Source organism: Podarcis muralis, chromosome 4 (genome assembly GCF_964188315.1).
Source record: "Podarcis muralis chromosome 4, rPodMur119.hap1.1, whole genome shotgun sequence".
In the NCBI taxonomy this organism is placed as follows: domain Eukaryota; kingdom Metazoa; phylum Chordata; class Lepidosauria; order Squamata; family Lacertidae; genus Podarcis; species Podarcis muralis.
In genome coordinates, this window is record NC_135658.1 from 64,483,900 (window position 1) to 64,498,013 (window position 14,114).

Below are 14,114 nucleotides of genomic sequence, written 5' to 3' on the forward strand. Positions count from 1 at the left end.
CCTGTTATTTTAGTGCCACATTTCAAATCACTCTATTTTTTCCAATTTCTAAGAAACCAATTGTCACTTCCAGATTTCCTAGCCATGAGTTTAATACGCTCTGGGCCCATGAAGAAACTTTATGGAAATCTAGGTGAGCTACAAATTACAGTTCAGCTTCAGGGCACACAAGTTCTCTTTCGATGGGACTCCAGAGTATACAATATGTAGGTCTGCAAATCTCTACCCATCAGAATACATAACAGTAAAATGGAAGTATGGGAAAGTTGATAAGTCACTTTAGAAGCCCTGCTGGTTTTAAAGAATAACATTTCCTGCTCTGCCCAGTTATAGCCCGTTCCAAAAACCAGCTCTATGGAAAATCTGGATTTCTTCCATTGCATGGTCAACCTTCTCCCTCCAAGATAATACCAACACTGTTTGATTATTTGTTGCATTTATATCTCATCTTTTTCTCCAGGAGCTCCTGGCGGCACACATTGTTCTTCCCCTCCTCATTTAATTCCCACAACAACCCTGTGAGGTAGGTTAGGCTGTAAGCAGGACATGAAGTCAATAGAGGTCTCCCAACAAATGGTGATCAAAGGCATATGCCCTATGTGGCCTAGGACCCTCGTACCTATGGGACCGCCTCTCCTGGTATGCCCCACGGAGGACCTTAAGGTCCATAAATAACAACACTTTGGAGGTTCTGAGCCTCAAGGAGGTTAGATTGGTCTCAACTAGGGCCAGGGCCTTTTCAGCACTGGCCTTGACTTGGTGGAACACTCTGTCACAAAAGACCAAGGCCCTGCGGGATTTGACATCTTTCTGCAGGGCCTGCAAGATAGAGCTGTTCCACCTGGCCTTCGGCTTAGACTCACTCTGACCCCTTATATGGGATTTGGTATATAAACTTTCCCTTGGCTTTTTTTGCTGGCCCATGTAGGACCAGCATGGATAGCTGGCTCGGGTGAATATCTGGTGTTTCCTCCCTTTATGGTCTTGATTTATGGGCTACTACTAAAATGAGGCTGCATTTTAAGCTGTATTCTAAACTGTATTTTAATTAACTGCCCCCCATTACGTTTTATTGTAATTTATATTTGGTGATAACTGCCCTGAGCCTGGCCTGGCCGGGGAGGGCGGGATATAAATAAATAAATAAATAAATAATAATAATAATAATAATAATAATAATAATAATAATAACATTCCTTCTGAGCATGGAGGCTGCATATAGCCATTGTGATTAGGAGCCATTGATAGCTTAAAAATTGGGGAGGGGGAATTAGACAGAATCATGGAGGATAAGGCTATCTAAATTAATCTTGATCACCACATCTTGTGGTTGCAAATTCTATACATTAATTGTGCACTGTGCAAATTACTTTTTGCTTCTCCTGACTCTTCTGCCAATCAGCTTCATTACGAGAAAGAAAGAAAAACTCTATATCTATACCCTGTGTAATTTTATGCACGAGACTGTAGGGTGTGAGATGCCATGTAATTTCATCACTGCTGTTTGTCAGAGCCTACAAATCTCTAGCCTTGGTCTAGACCAGCCTTTCCCCACCCTGGTATCTCTGGATGTTGCTGGACTCCAGCTCCCATCAGTCCCAGCCAGGATGGCCAATGGTCAGAGATAAGAGGACTTGTGGTCTAACTCATCTGGAAGGGATCAGGTTGGGGAAGCCTGGTCTAGACACATTTTAGGTTGCACTTGGGCTTTACAGGAACAGGACTCTGATCTGAACTTGCTCCTTTGATACTGGATTCACAGAATCCAGCAGCAACAACAAAGTATAATTTAATTGTAAACTCGCTGGCATATTTAACTTGCAATCAAGCCTCTGTAAGTTTCTTCGAAGCACAGGAATATATCATTAAACTTTGATTTCCTCGAGAGAACTGAAAGTTACAAAAAGTGAAAGGAATAATATTTAACAGGGAAACCAAGACACGGATCCAGGAACAAACAAAAATCTTAAGCAACCTTTAAGCCCCATGGAAATATTTCCAAGACCTTTACAACAAGAAGGATATGAGTCTTAAAACCCCAAACATAGCTGTGATTTTTCTTTTTCAACTGCAGTGCAGCCTTTGGATAGCTGAACAATTATTTACAGTCATCTCTCAGGAATTTCAAAAACAATTTTAGAAATACCTGCTACTCTTCCAATGATCTCAATTCAGGGAGTAGTGCTGTTTTCTCTCTGTGGGTAATGAAACTTTAATGATATTTCCCAGCAGGGGCCTAGTTGAATCATGCAAAGAAGGGAAGAGGGATTCCCAACAGAAAGCTCTGAAATTAGGAAACTTTCAACACACTCTTGGCTCTATCATCTTTGTTAGCTACAAACCAATTTGTTTTGGCCAATTTTTAATCAATTTCCCCTTTGATTAGTTAATTTTAAACTTTTCAAACTTTTCTTTTTTATATATTGCTCTATATCCTCAGGGACGTGGGTGGCACTGTGGGTTAAACCACAGAGCCTAGGACTTGCTGATCAGAAGGTTGGCGTTTTGAATCCCCGCGACAGGGTGACCTCCTGTTGCTCGGTCCCTGCTCCTGCCCACCTAGCAGTTCGAAAGCACCCTTAAGTGCAAGTAGATAAATAGGGACCGCTTACCAGCGGGAAGGTAAACGGCGTTTCCGTGTGCTGCGCTGGTGCTGGCTCGCCAGAGTAGCTTCGTCACGCTGGCCACGTGACCCGGAAGTGTCTTCGGACAGCGCTGGTTCCCGGCCTCTTAAGCGAGATGAGCGCACAACCCTAGAGTCTGTCAGGGCAGGGGTACCTTTACCTATATCCTCAGTGTTCACCTCTTCCTCCTGGTGCCATCACTGCCCTTTCACATGCCCTCTCTGCTCAGTGGGGAGAAGAAGGGGAGCAGGTTGTTGCTCCTTCTTCAATCAGGACTCACTTGCTTGGAGGAGACAATGTAAGAGGCCGTGACAGCAAGGAGGATGACTAGTTCAGGGCCTCTAGTAACATGTGGTCTACAGAGGTGCCCAGTAATGCCAACACTGACACTGGCTGGCTGTCATAACAGCTTGTAAAGTGATGCTCCTGGAAGTCCTGCCTCTGAGTAGATCCTTAGCAGGCGTGTGCATCAGATTTGGACAAATCCCAAATCCAAGGCTGAGTGTCTTGGAGGAATTTGGGGCCTGTCCAAGGTGAAGCAAGATTGTTACAAAACTGCATGAATTGAAGCAGCGATCCCTGAAGCACCTCAGTGATCCAGACAATTTTAAAAATGTGGCAGATGAGTGTCTGCTAAAAGTGAAACTCTGTCTCTAAGCTTATAATATAAGGAAAATGCCAGGGTGTTGAGGAAGAGCAGGGGGAGAGGGAGCCGCTTTGCAAAATGGAAATTTAGCTCCCTAGTTTAAGAAAAAGGCCGGGATCAGGAGGAGGAGCTCTGTACCTTGTAATCAGAAGGAACTGTTTTTAGCAGAGCTCTTCAATCCCATTTCTTGGGGAGAGGGAACAACTCTGCATGAGTGAAATTTACATATCTAAACTCAAGGAAGATGCCAGGATAGAGAGGGCAGGAGGCAGAGGGGAAGCTCCATGATAATGGGTCATTCCACTTTATAACCAGAGGGGATGATTTTGCCTGTAAAGTGAATCCCTTTTAGTTCTTTGCATGGGAGCTCTTACTGCTGCCACACAACCCTGCTAAACAGCTGTTTGGAGAAAATATTTATTGCAGAGGGCTCCCCACTTAAGTGCATTTTGTTTATGCCAACAGGGGACCAAATCTTGTGGTTGGTGCATACTTCCGGTCCTTAGTATACTTCCCCTGCCATCATAGCACATTCCACTCCATTATATCTGTAAGCCATGGCCACCCCTTCTTATCTGCTGCCATTGTGCTTTCTGCTGCAACCCTTTCCCCATGTAGGTTTTGTGGCAAAGCATTCCTTGCAGCAAGATAAATAAACTCTCTGGGCCTTGCCACTGACGTAAAAGCTTAACTGTAAAGAAAAACTGGGTACCAATTTCCACAAACAGAGAGCTTACATGGCTAGGTGTATCCGGGTTAGCTGAATTAGAAATCGAAATCACTGCTTCTCACTTGCCCACTTTCAGTATTTAGGAACTTAAAGTCTGTGCACAGAGTGTTGGCTGAAACAGCTTTGGTTTGTACATTCAACTTGCTTTGGTGCACTGCAGATCAGTTAACTCTCCCCCTCTTTTCTGTATATGTTGGAGCAATGCCTATGCAGTACCTGATGTCTGCATATAGCACACAGCAGGGAATACCATCAGAGCAGTTGCTACATGGAGATCAACACTGAGAGCCAGAAGGGAAATTTATTAGGGCAGGTAAGCCTCGGTTTCCTCCCCCGCCCCACCTCATCCATTTTGTAGGAACAAACGTCCATCAGGCTTCACCACCAACCATATTCATCTGGCATTTCCTGCTCCATGGGTCTATACAGAAATAATCTGGCTGCTGCCGCTATGTTCAAGACTTGGAACACATAGGCAAATGCAAGGAACTTTTCCGCACTGTGGATTAGGCGGAAAGCCAGAAAACAAACAGACCTCATAGCACAGAGTAATGGCAGGTATTCTTAGAATATTTTGCTCTATGCCTTTTAGTGAAAATACTTTGAAATCTCTCCATCCTCTAGTAGTGGTTAGGAGACCACCAGCATGTTTAAACAGCAGCAACAATGACAACAAGATACACTAAGACGTGTCTTTCAAAGCAGTCCGTACATTTTAACTCTCCCAAAGCAGCTATCAGATAAAGCAGCTTGCATATCAACGGAGTGATTAATATTTCCAATATTTCAGTATTATATTCATTTTTATATCAGTCCTTTCCAGCGGTGGCAGGTGGTGGGGCAGGGCAGTGGTGGACCTCTGCCTCTGCATCTGTGCAGTATTGACCTACCTGCCTCCTTGTCTCTCCTACTCTCCCTCCTGGTAAAAGCTAAAGGTACCCCTGCCCATACGGGCCAGTCTTGACAGACTCTAGGGTTGTGTGCCCATCTCACTCTAGAGGCCGGGGGCCAGCGCTATCCGCAGACACTTCCGGGTCACGTGGCCAGCGTGACGAAGCTGCTCTGGCGAGCCAGCACCAGCGCAGCACACGGAAATGCCATTTACCTTCCCGCTAGTAAGCGGTCCCTATTTATCTACTTGCACTTAAGGGTGCTTTTGAACTGCTAGGTGGGCAGGAGCTGGGACCGAATGACGGGAGCTCACCCTGCCGCGGGGATTCGAACCGCCGACCATGCGATCGGCAAGTCCTAGGCACTGAGGTTTTACCCACAGCGCCACCCGCGTCCCTGCTCCCTCCTGGTAAGCAGCAGCTATTCTACTGCTGGGAAAGTGCACTGCAATGAGTCCTATGCTGATTTGCTCCTGCATGGATAGAAGGGCGAACGGATGGCTAATGCCCATCATTTTTGCACCGTGTTCTTGTACTGGTATATCGAGCTAGGGATGAGGAAGCCATTTTTTCTGCTACTATTTTTCTGTTACTATTTAATACTTTGGAGATGCCATTACGTAGATGCACAAAGAATAGAAAATGGTACCATAACCACACCTCTCCTCCTTATAGGAGAGTCTGAGCAGTTCTGAGTCCTATTGTGTCCAAAGTGACAGATTCCTGTGCCCTGAGCGTTCCATGCTTTGTCAAAGTAGCCACAAGGCCAGAAGGCACAGAACGTCAAACATTTCCACAGCTGCTAATTCCACTCACCGCAGGGATCTTCAGACCATTCTCTTTCATTGCAGTCACCTTCTCATCTCAAGCTTCATTGATCCCTGTCTGTGGCTAGAAGAGAGAAAATAAAAAGAAAGGTCAGGGGTTAAAAAGAAGGCAAATCCTTATTTGTCAGAAGAACACATGATCGTTGGGGGCTTCTTCATTGTGCTCTGCTCACTTTCATGAGCTTCTCAAGAGCAAATTTAAGGAAAAGGAGAAGAACTTTGTTTATGATTGGATACAAAGTGCTGTTGATTTACCTGGGCCATTGCTAAGGTTAGAAACAATTACAATTTTATTAGCACCATTAGTTCCTTCTGGTGGATTCTCCAAAGTGCCTTTGGCTAAATGGCCCCTGCCACAAATGTTTACATTGTCACTTTTCCATCAAGTTCTCAATCATGAGAAGTTACTGCAGAAAGAAATCAATGGCTAGAGTTGCAGCTGCCAGTTACAGAGCTTTGTACAATGCAAAATACTTGGCCTAAGCATGGGGGGTGGGGTGGGGCAAAGCTTGTTGTAGATAAGGTTCAAAATAGAGATGGGGAACCTATGCCTTCCACTTGCTGGACTACATCTAATGCCACCCCTGTCAAATGACTATTAGCCATGTAGGCCGAGTCTGAGGAGAATTAAGAGGAGTCACACAAATCTATTACGATATTAATTTCCACTGTCATGTGACATTTTCCATTCTGCTGTGTTTCATTTTGTGTGCATTGATGCAGAAATACATGTATTTTTAATGTATTTTTACACAGCACAAAATAGGCACCTATATCTGAACCATCCACAGATATTTACAAATCAATTACCTTCCCTGCATGTTCTCTTTCAAAGTTACGGACTTTCCAGAGGGGTAGCCCTGTTAGTCTTTTGAGGCAAAAACAATAAAGACCCTTAAAGACAAAGTTAATCAAGTGGCTAATGCCCTATTACCAAACTATCTATGGCTGGATGTCTACCTGTTCATGTCTACTCAGAAATAAGTTCCATTGAACACAGTATTTCTTCCTGGTAAGCAAACTTGGGTGTCATGAACTGGTAGGACAACAGGGAAGAGGAAGAGGATCACAACAAGGGGTGTAGCTGGGACTGGGACACACCGGGGCAAGCAGGGGAGAGGGAAGGAAATACTCACAGGGTGACAGGATGATGAAGGGATGGGAGACAGTGCATAGGACGTGGAGCAGCATGACCCATTGCCAGAGCCATAGGGGCCCCTGTCTCCACAGCAGCCTCTGAGGCATAGGGAGCAGCAGGAGGGGTACTCTAGGAGGCTGAGGGTCCACAGTCCAGCTCCCTATCTGGCCAGGTGGGGCTTGCTAGCTCTGGGAGAAGGAGTGTGATTCCTCAGCTGGAGTAGGCTTGGAACAGGTGAGGGTCACCTGCCTCATCAAGCCCAGATGCTGCAATCAGCATGCAAAGTACAAAAGGGAAGCAGAGCTGAGGGGCTGTGTCTGTTCAACTGCCTTTGTTGATGGGTCTTGATTTGGATACTGCTGCATCTCTATGGGGCTGTGCTTTGGGTTTGACTCTGGACTGTATCCTGACTGCTGGACTTCAGACTTGGCTACTTGGATTGATTCTGGACTGTGTTTCCATCCCTTTGGATTTGGCATACTGACTCGCTGCCAGGTAGGCCCCAGAGTTCAGGACATTAGGATTGCAGCAACTCTCACAACCTTGCTTTCACAGTTCAGTATAAACTTCTCATTCTAGCTCATTTCCTGAGGCATCAGGGAGGGACAGTCAAGAAAACTTCAGAGAGGAAAGGAAAGGCATTTTAAATTTAGGTTTGCTTTTAAAATGAAGATTTAGGGTGATGAAAAATGGGCAGTTGAAGTGGGTTCTTCCCACTCTGAGAAAGAGGTTAAGACTTTAACTGAAGAGCAGTGATAAAATCCTAACTGCACTTACCTGGGAGTAAACCTCAAGGAATTCAATGGGATTTACTTCTGAGTAGATATAAGGGTTGAAATCTTAGTGCTTATAGGATTCCTTTGGGAACAAGCAACACTTCAGAAATAGGAAAAGCAAATAGCCAGCTGCATATGTCAATGAATATGTAAATAACATATATTACAAAACAATTTATATCTATTTTTTGTATAATGTGTGCATGTTAAAAAAATTGTAGAGAATTAAGGTGAATGGCTTTCACAGCAAGGCTCTATGCTGCAAAACAGTAGGGGTCAAATGGGTAGATGGAAGGAAATTTGAGTCCATTTTTAATGGATTCCTTTGACGTTCCCCTTCCCTCATGTCTTACGATGGGTGGACACAAACAGTGGTACGTATTTCACCTTTGTTATTATGTACTCTGGTTCAGCACTGCATGGGGTAAGTTTGGTATCGATTAACTACTTGCATAAGGATTCCTGTAGCCATTTCATTGATTGTGGTTGCTCTTCATCAAAATGGCAAAATAGCTGTGACTAGCTCTGTGATAAGCTTATCATACCGAAGTTTTTCTGCGCAGTCATGTACCCAGATAACCGTGTGGTGAAACTATATGCTTCCTTCTTTGGTGAGCCAACTTTAATGATGTCTACTTTCAGGTTGTGGTTTGACTGCGTTTAACAATGCAATTTTAAAAGTGTTTTTGAGTAACACTTTTGTTTCTGAAATACAACTATGAAATTGCCACCAAAGAATAAGATTTCCTCAGGTTTTAGATTTTGAGGAGTGTAGGGTAGTATTCAGCTACTGAATTTTTCATGGTATTACTATGCTTGAGAGTTGTTTTCCAAGATACAGCACCGTTTTGCACTCAGAGTGATTGCAAATCACTACAATTCCTGTAGGCTGGATGGAGCAGATGGACTGGAAAGCACATCTTAATTTGTATGATTGTATTGCATTTAATGCAGAAAGCCAGGGTACTTGCCATTGGCAGTTTAGTATTTACCGTATTTGGGCTGGGGAACCTTTTGACCTCCCGATGTTAAGCTACAACTCCCATCACCCTGATCATTGGTGAGGATGGCTGGTGTTGATGGGAAATGGAGTCCAACAACCTCAGGCTAAAATTGAGAAATGGAGTCCAACAACCTTTCCCAAGATGGAAAGCCTAAAATTGCTAAATGATTTCTGGCAAAGATGTTTTGTTATCACAGGATATCCTAGCAGACAGAAACTGATCTTTGAATAAAATAATTGATTATGCTCATCATTATTAAAACACAACTTTTCTGTCCGGGTAGTACATATGCATATGAATATATTATTGAAATGAAGTTAATAAAGGGAGGGGCAGGCGAAAATATAAGCTTAATGTAATTAAAAAATAGCCTCCAAACAAGTTCAACTTGAGGGTATTATTTCACCAGGGAAGCTGTTTCTCAGAAGGACTTTAACTGCCCTGGCTTTTTGATCTTCATGCAGAATTAACTACGACTCATCAAAATTTCATGGCCTATAAACTAAACCACTTCATCTTTGTACCACCCAGATGAAATACCAAAGTGTGACCATGGCATTTAGCAATACAGTGGTACCTCTGGTTACGAACTTAATTCGTTCTGAAGGTCTGTTCTTAACCTGAGGTACCACTTTAGCTAATGGGGCCTCCCACTGCGCAATTTCTGTTCACATCCTGAGATAAAGTTCTTAACCTGAGGTACTACTTCCAGGTTAGCGGAGTCTGTAACCCAAAGTGTTTGTAACCTGAGGTGTTTGTAACCCAAGGTACCACTGTAAACTACTGGTAGGGTGGGTGGGAGGTAGAAATTTGTGATGGGTGTGTGTAGGGAAAGGCTATAGTGCAGAGGAGAAAGTAATTATGCCTAACATGTAAGATGGAATTAACAGTCTAAGGAATTGGAGAAAGGTCTGAGAAGTAATTAAAGGAAGAAATATCTTTTCATAAATTATATGGGGTAATAAATTCACTGATCAAGGCCTTATAGTCATAATGCAGTGTAATCCTGTACATGGATATTATAGTAGTGGGGCCCAGTAATTAAAACAAGCTAAAAATGTAGCTTTGGAGCTACATCTAAAAGTTCATACCCCTCAACTGCCCTGTTTAAATTGGGACATCCTGTTTTGGGGCTCTGAACTCTCATGCAGATCATGTGACTATGCAGCCTCTGTGCACAGAGCAGGCTCCTTCAGATTATTTCCCCATCATGTGGTGGGGGAGGGGGGCAGAGCCAGCAGGGAATCTAAACAGTGGGGCTGATGCCAACAAGTGGAATTACATGACAACTGAGCACCTGAAATGGGCTCCTGTCATGGTAGGAACTAGGTCAGAAGATCTTCAAAATGCTTTCCAACCTCACAACTCTTTCCCCTATTCCGCAAGCCCAAGCTGAATATGTATCAAATATGTCTCCTTAAAAAGCTGCCATGTTTATTTATGTACTTGTTAAACCGAAAGATTCAGCTACTGATGCTGATAAATGTAATCTCTAACCATCTTCAAAGGACCAGCCCAAGCTGTAAAAAATCATGGATGACATGCTAGCTTGCTTAAACCCAGATGAATGAGAGATTTTGTACAAGGTGCTTTGCGATGAATTTTTCATGTTCAACAGCTAGTCTCTTGAGCTGGAGTTCTAGCTGTCAAATCAACCACTGGCATTCCATCTATGCCACTTAATAACCTGGAAGGGGACAGTAGCGGCATATTCAGCACAGAACCCATTGAAGTACAAATTACAAATCCACGGCATTGTGTGGCATTTAGAACATTTGTGTATGTAAGTCACACATAATCCATGATCAGTCTGAAAATAGTAAATGAGCTTGTCTCTCCGGTTGAAAAAGAATAGGGTATGGACTACCATAACAAATTAGCAACTTGAAAACGGATGTATGTCCTCTGAGCGCTGAAAGCTTTGAACTGGAACAGTTGAATATTACACCCCACTCTCAGGAGATTTAAAAGCAATTGCAGTACAAGAATAGCTGCTTATTAAGAAAGCTTTTAAAAAATGATGTTAATGGTCTATACTCCTGGGCTAAAACAATTACCAAGCTGTGATCTAACTAATAGCTTTTTATTAATTAAGATCCTTGAGCAGAATTTGCATGAATACGTCCTTCCTATCTTGCTAAACAAAAAGTTATAGGAGAGGGTGCTTTCTAATCAGATGAAAAATAAGTTTGCCTAGATCCCTAAGAGTGCATTCAGAATATCTGCCTACACAGAACACTTGAACTCTGAATACGTAGAAATAAACCTAAAATTAGACAGAACATAAAATAATAAACACATCAAATGGCAGTTCATTTGGCTCACATGCACCCCTCAAAGTCAAGTGCTGTTTTATTTACAAACTAGGCAACTGATGTATATTAGGATGGTAGCTGAATGATAAATGGATCCAAGGAATCACTTTATATTTTGAGAGTAATTGCCTACTTACTCCCATGTGCCTACAAGTAAAGCAACTTGGAAGTCCATTTGTCGGGTAGCTAGCAAATGTACTCTCAGCTTAGCAAAGGGCTGTGTGACAGCGTCCCGGTGATCATTCAGCAAGTTTTGTTTCTCTTTTTTTCTTAGAAATAGAATAGGAAGAGACCACACACGCCCCCTCCCCCCATGTCTTAAGTAGTGGGAGATTCAATTGCTTCAACCTAGAACTCAATCTGTGTATCACTGAAACTTGAACTCATTCATTAAATTGCTTGTGGAAGTCTTTGCACTGAAATGTGTTTGAAGAGACTGTGGCCACACTGAGAATTGGGCATGCTCAGAAGAGTCTGCAGATTTGGGGCAATGACAACTTGGAATTGTTGATGAAGTGCGACACCTTGAATCGTTGACAAAATCTTGCAGTCAACATCTACAAACTGAAACTGCGCAATTATATCCTCTATTTTGTGAAATGGTAACAGCCTAGTTAAAAATAAGAATTTATTGACCAAATTGTATAAAGTCACACCACCAATCAATTCAATGAAAGCTGAAGGCAAGGTTAAAAAAATTCAGCACCCATCAATTCATTTTTAAATGAATTCACTAAAATGTTTTAGTTAGTTAATTAAGCCAAAGCAATCACAAAAAGATGGACTAACATGTATGCCATTCTCTTATCCCTAAGAGATTCTGGAACTTTCTGAGGAAATGGTCTGGTGAAAGCCTAAGAATAAATTATATGTGGATGTGGACAAGGCGCTTGGATAGGTCAAGTCGACCATTTGTGCTCTGGACACTTGTCCCCCTTGGCTGATAAAAACTAGCAGGCAGGGGAGAGTTGGCTGGGCCAGGGAGGTGATTAATGCCTCCTTGCAATATGAGGTTATCCCTGCCTGCTTGAATGAGGTTGCGTAAGGTCTGTCTATCCAGCTATCTTTAACTGTTGACTTTTCAAATAAATATTTTCATATAATGAATGTTTACCATATTTGGGAAGTCTTGAATACTTTTTAAAAATTGATATGTGAATATAAGATGTCAATATGATGATGTATGTCTGCGTTTGGACTGGCACAACCAAATTCGTTCATAAAAAATGGATAAATGCAATTTGAAAAGCCTTCTGTTGTCATGTTGAATTTTGATCTAGCACTTGCTATCCAGGAGCTCTGGCTTGCTGTAATGCAAAGCATTTACCAAGCCAATTAATATTAGAGAAAACTGGCAAAGTTTCCAGTCAAGGTACTGCAGCAGCATTTGCTTCTTTCGGTTATTTTTAAATTATATATCAGTGAAATTAAATGCATTTCTAAACCCATTACTTGCAGTAATTAATGAATCATGAACTCCTTGAATATGGAATTTTTCTCTAGTGTATTTATCAAAGGACTGCTTCAAACATAAAATATCTGACCCACCCCTCTCAGATCAATATATTTCAATTGGCTAGGACTGAATGGATATTTCTGTTTAACACACACGCACACACGAAAGCTGGACAATGATACTGTGTTATTGTGCCTCTTTAAAGCGGGTAACACTCAGGTGGAAAATCTTGGAGGGAATAAGTTGGAGCAAGTTTTAGCATTTGCTACATGAAGAAAAGTATTATGGGCAGATCAATTCAGTGGGAGTGCTGCTTTTATACTAAAGTTTGATTTAAAATGGCAATTTAAGTGAGCAATAGTTTGGAGCAGTAATGTTCACATTCATATGATCTACAGGGGAAAATTGGTTCTGGCAGGGTGAGCACCTTATTTCAGTTTCCAAAAGCAATCCGGTGCTAAAGTGGGGTGAAATACTATTAGCCTGAAACTTGAAATATACCCATCATATGCATGATATTGCAGTGTGTGTAGAATGGCTAATCCAGGACACCATGTTCTGTTCACTATGATACTTGTGTGCAAATTGACTCCCTCTTGCAATGGCTGGGAGAGAGCTCCTATTCCTCACAAGAGCTTATCTACAGACTAAAACAGGGGTCAGCAACCTTTTTCAGCTGAGGGCCGGTCCACCGTCCCTCAGACCATGTGGTGGGCCAGACTATATTTTGGGAAAAAAAATGAACAAATTCCTATGCCCCACAAATAAACCAGAGATGCATTTTAAATAAAAGGACACATTCTACTCATGTAAAAAACATGCTGATTCCCGGACCGTCTGCGGGCCGGATTGAGAAGGCGATTGGGCCACATCCGGCCCCTGGGCCTCAGGTTGCCTCCCCCTGGACTAAAATGCCCAGGAAACTTCCTATGGTGGCCTTAACACAGCATATGTTGACAAGACTGGTGCTGTCTCTTCCCAAGCTGCATCCTTGAAACACACACCAGCCACAGTCATGGGTTGGGTTGTTTTTTTTTAATCTATCCTCACACCTCTATAGGATGCTGAAGGTGGCTGTAATGGCCATGGAAGGTTCTAAGGGCATTGTGCTGAACTAGAAAGGGACTCTTTGTATTCCTGCTGATATTTGCTGGGTATAATGATTCTGGAAATGCCTTTTAATTCTCCCCAGTAATCTAGTTCAGAGTTATGATTGCAATTTGGAACCAATGATTCTCTAAAGAATCTTAGCTCTTTGTAATTGGACTGATGATTTAGTTCAGTTCCAGCGATTCTGGCAAGACTCTCGTTTCAAAGTGTGGTTCCAAGGCATGAGAGCATAGACAATGAAGACTTGCCTGTAATTTTTATATAGACAGACTCTCACAATTAATCCCTGTCACATAAAGGAATAATATAGCTTATATGTGAGAAAGTGAGTCTTGCTATTATTGTTTGGCAGAAGAGAAAAGGTTTATACTGAGATATAAAAGGGTCATTCAGCTCTTCATCTTTTTTTAAAAATAGTTTTCAGTTTTGTTTGTTTTTAGTATAAAATGTAAACTGTTGCTTCAGATGTTAGGAGGCTAGTATCCAGTGCTTTGGGTTAAGAGTTCAAATCCAACCTTGAAGACTGTTGAAGTAGATCAGGCATCCCCAACCTTTGGCCCTCCAGATGTTTTGGACTACAATTCTCATCATCACTGAC

The 14,114-nt window shown here is 42.4% G+C and overlaps 1 long non-coding RNA gene across 2 annotated transcripts in view; it reads right to left on the reverse strand.

The window, feature by feature from the left end:
- LOC114596221 (uncharacterized) overlaps positions 1-14,114 on the reverse strand; it is a 112,162-nt gene that overhangs the window by 66,175 nt on the left and 31,873 nt on the right. For both annotated transcript variants that reach the window (XR_003706470.2, XR_013392624.1), the window contains exon 2: positions 5,707-5,781. This is a non-coding gene — a long non-coding RNA (uncharacterized LOC114596221). The remainder of the gene's footprint in view (positions 1-5,706; positions 5,782-14,114) is intronic.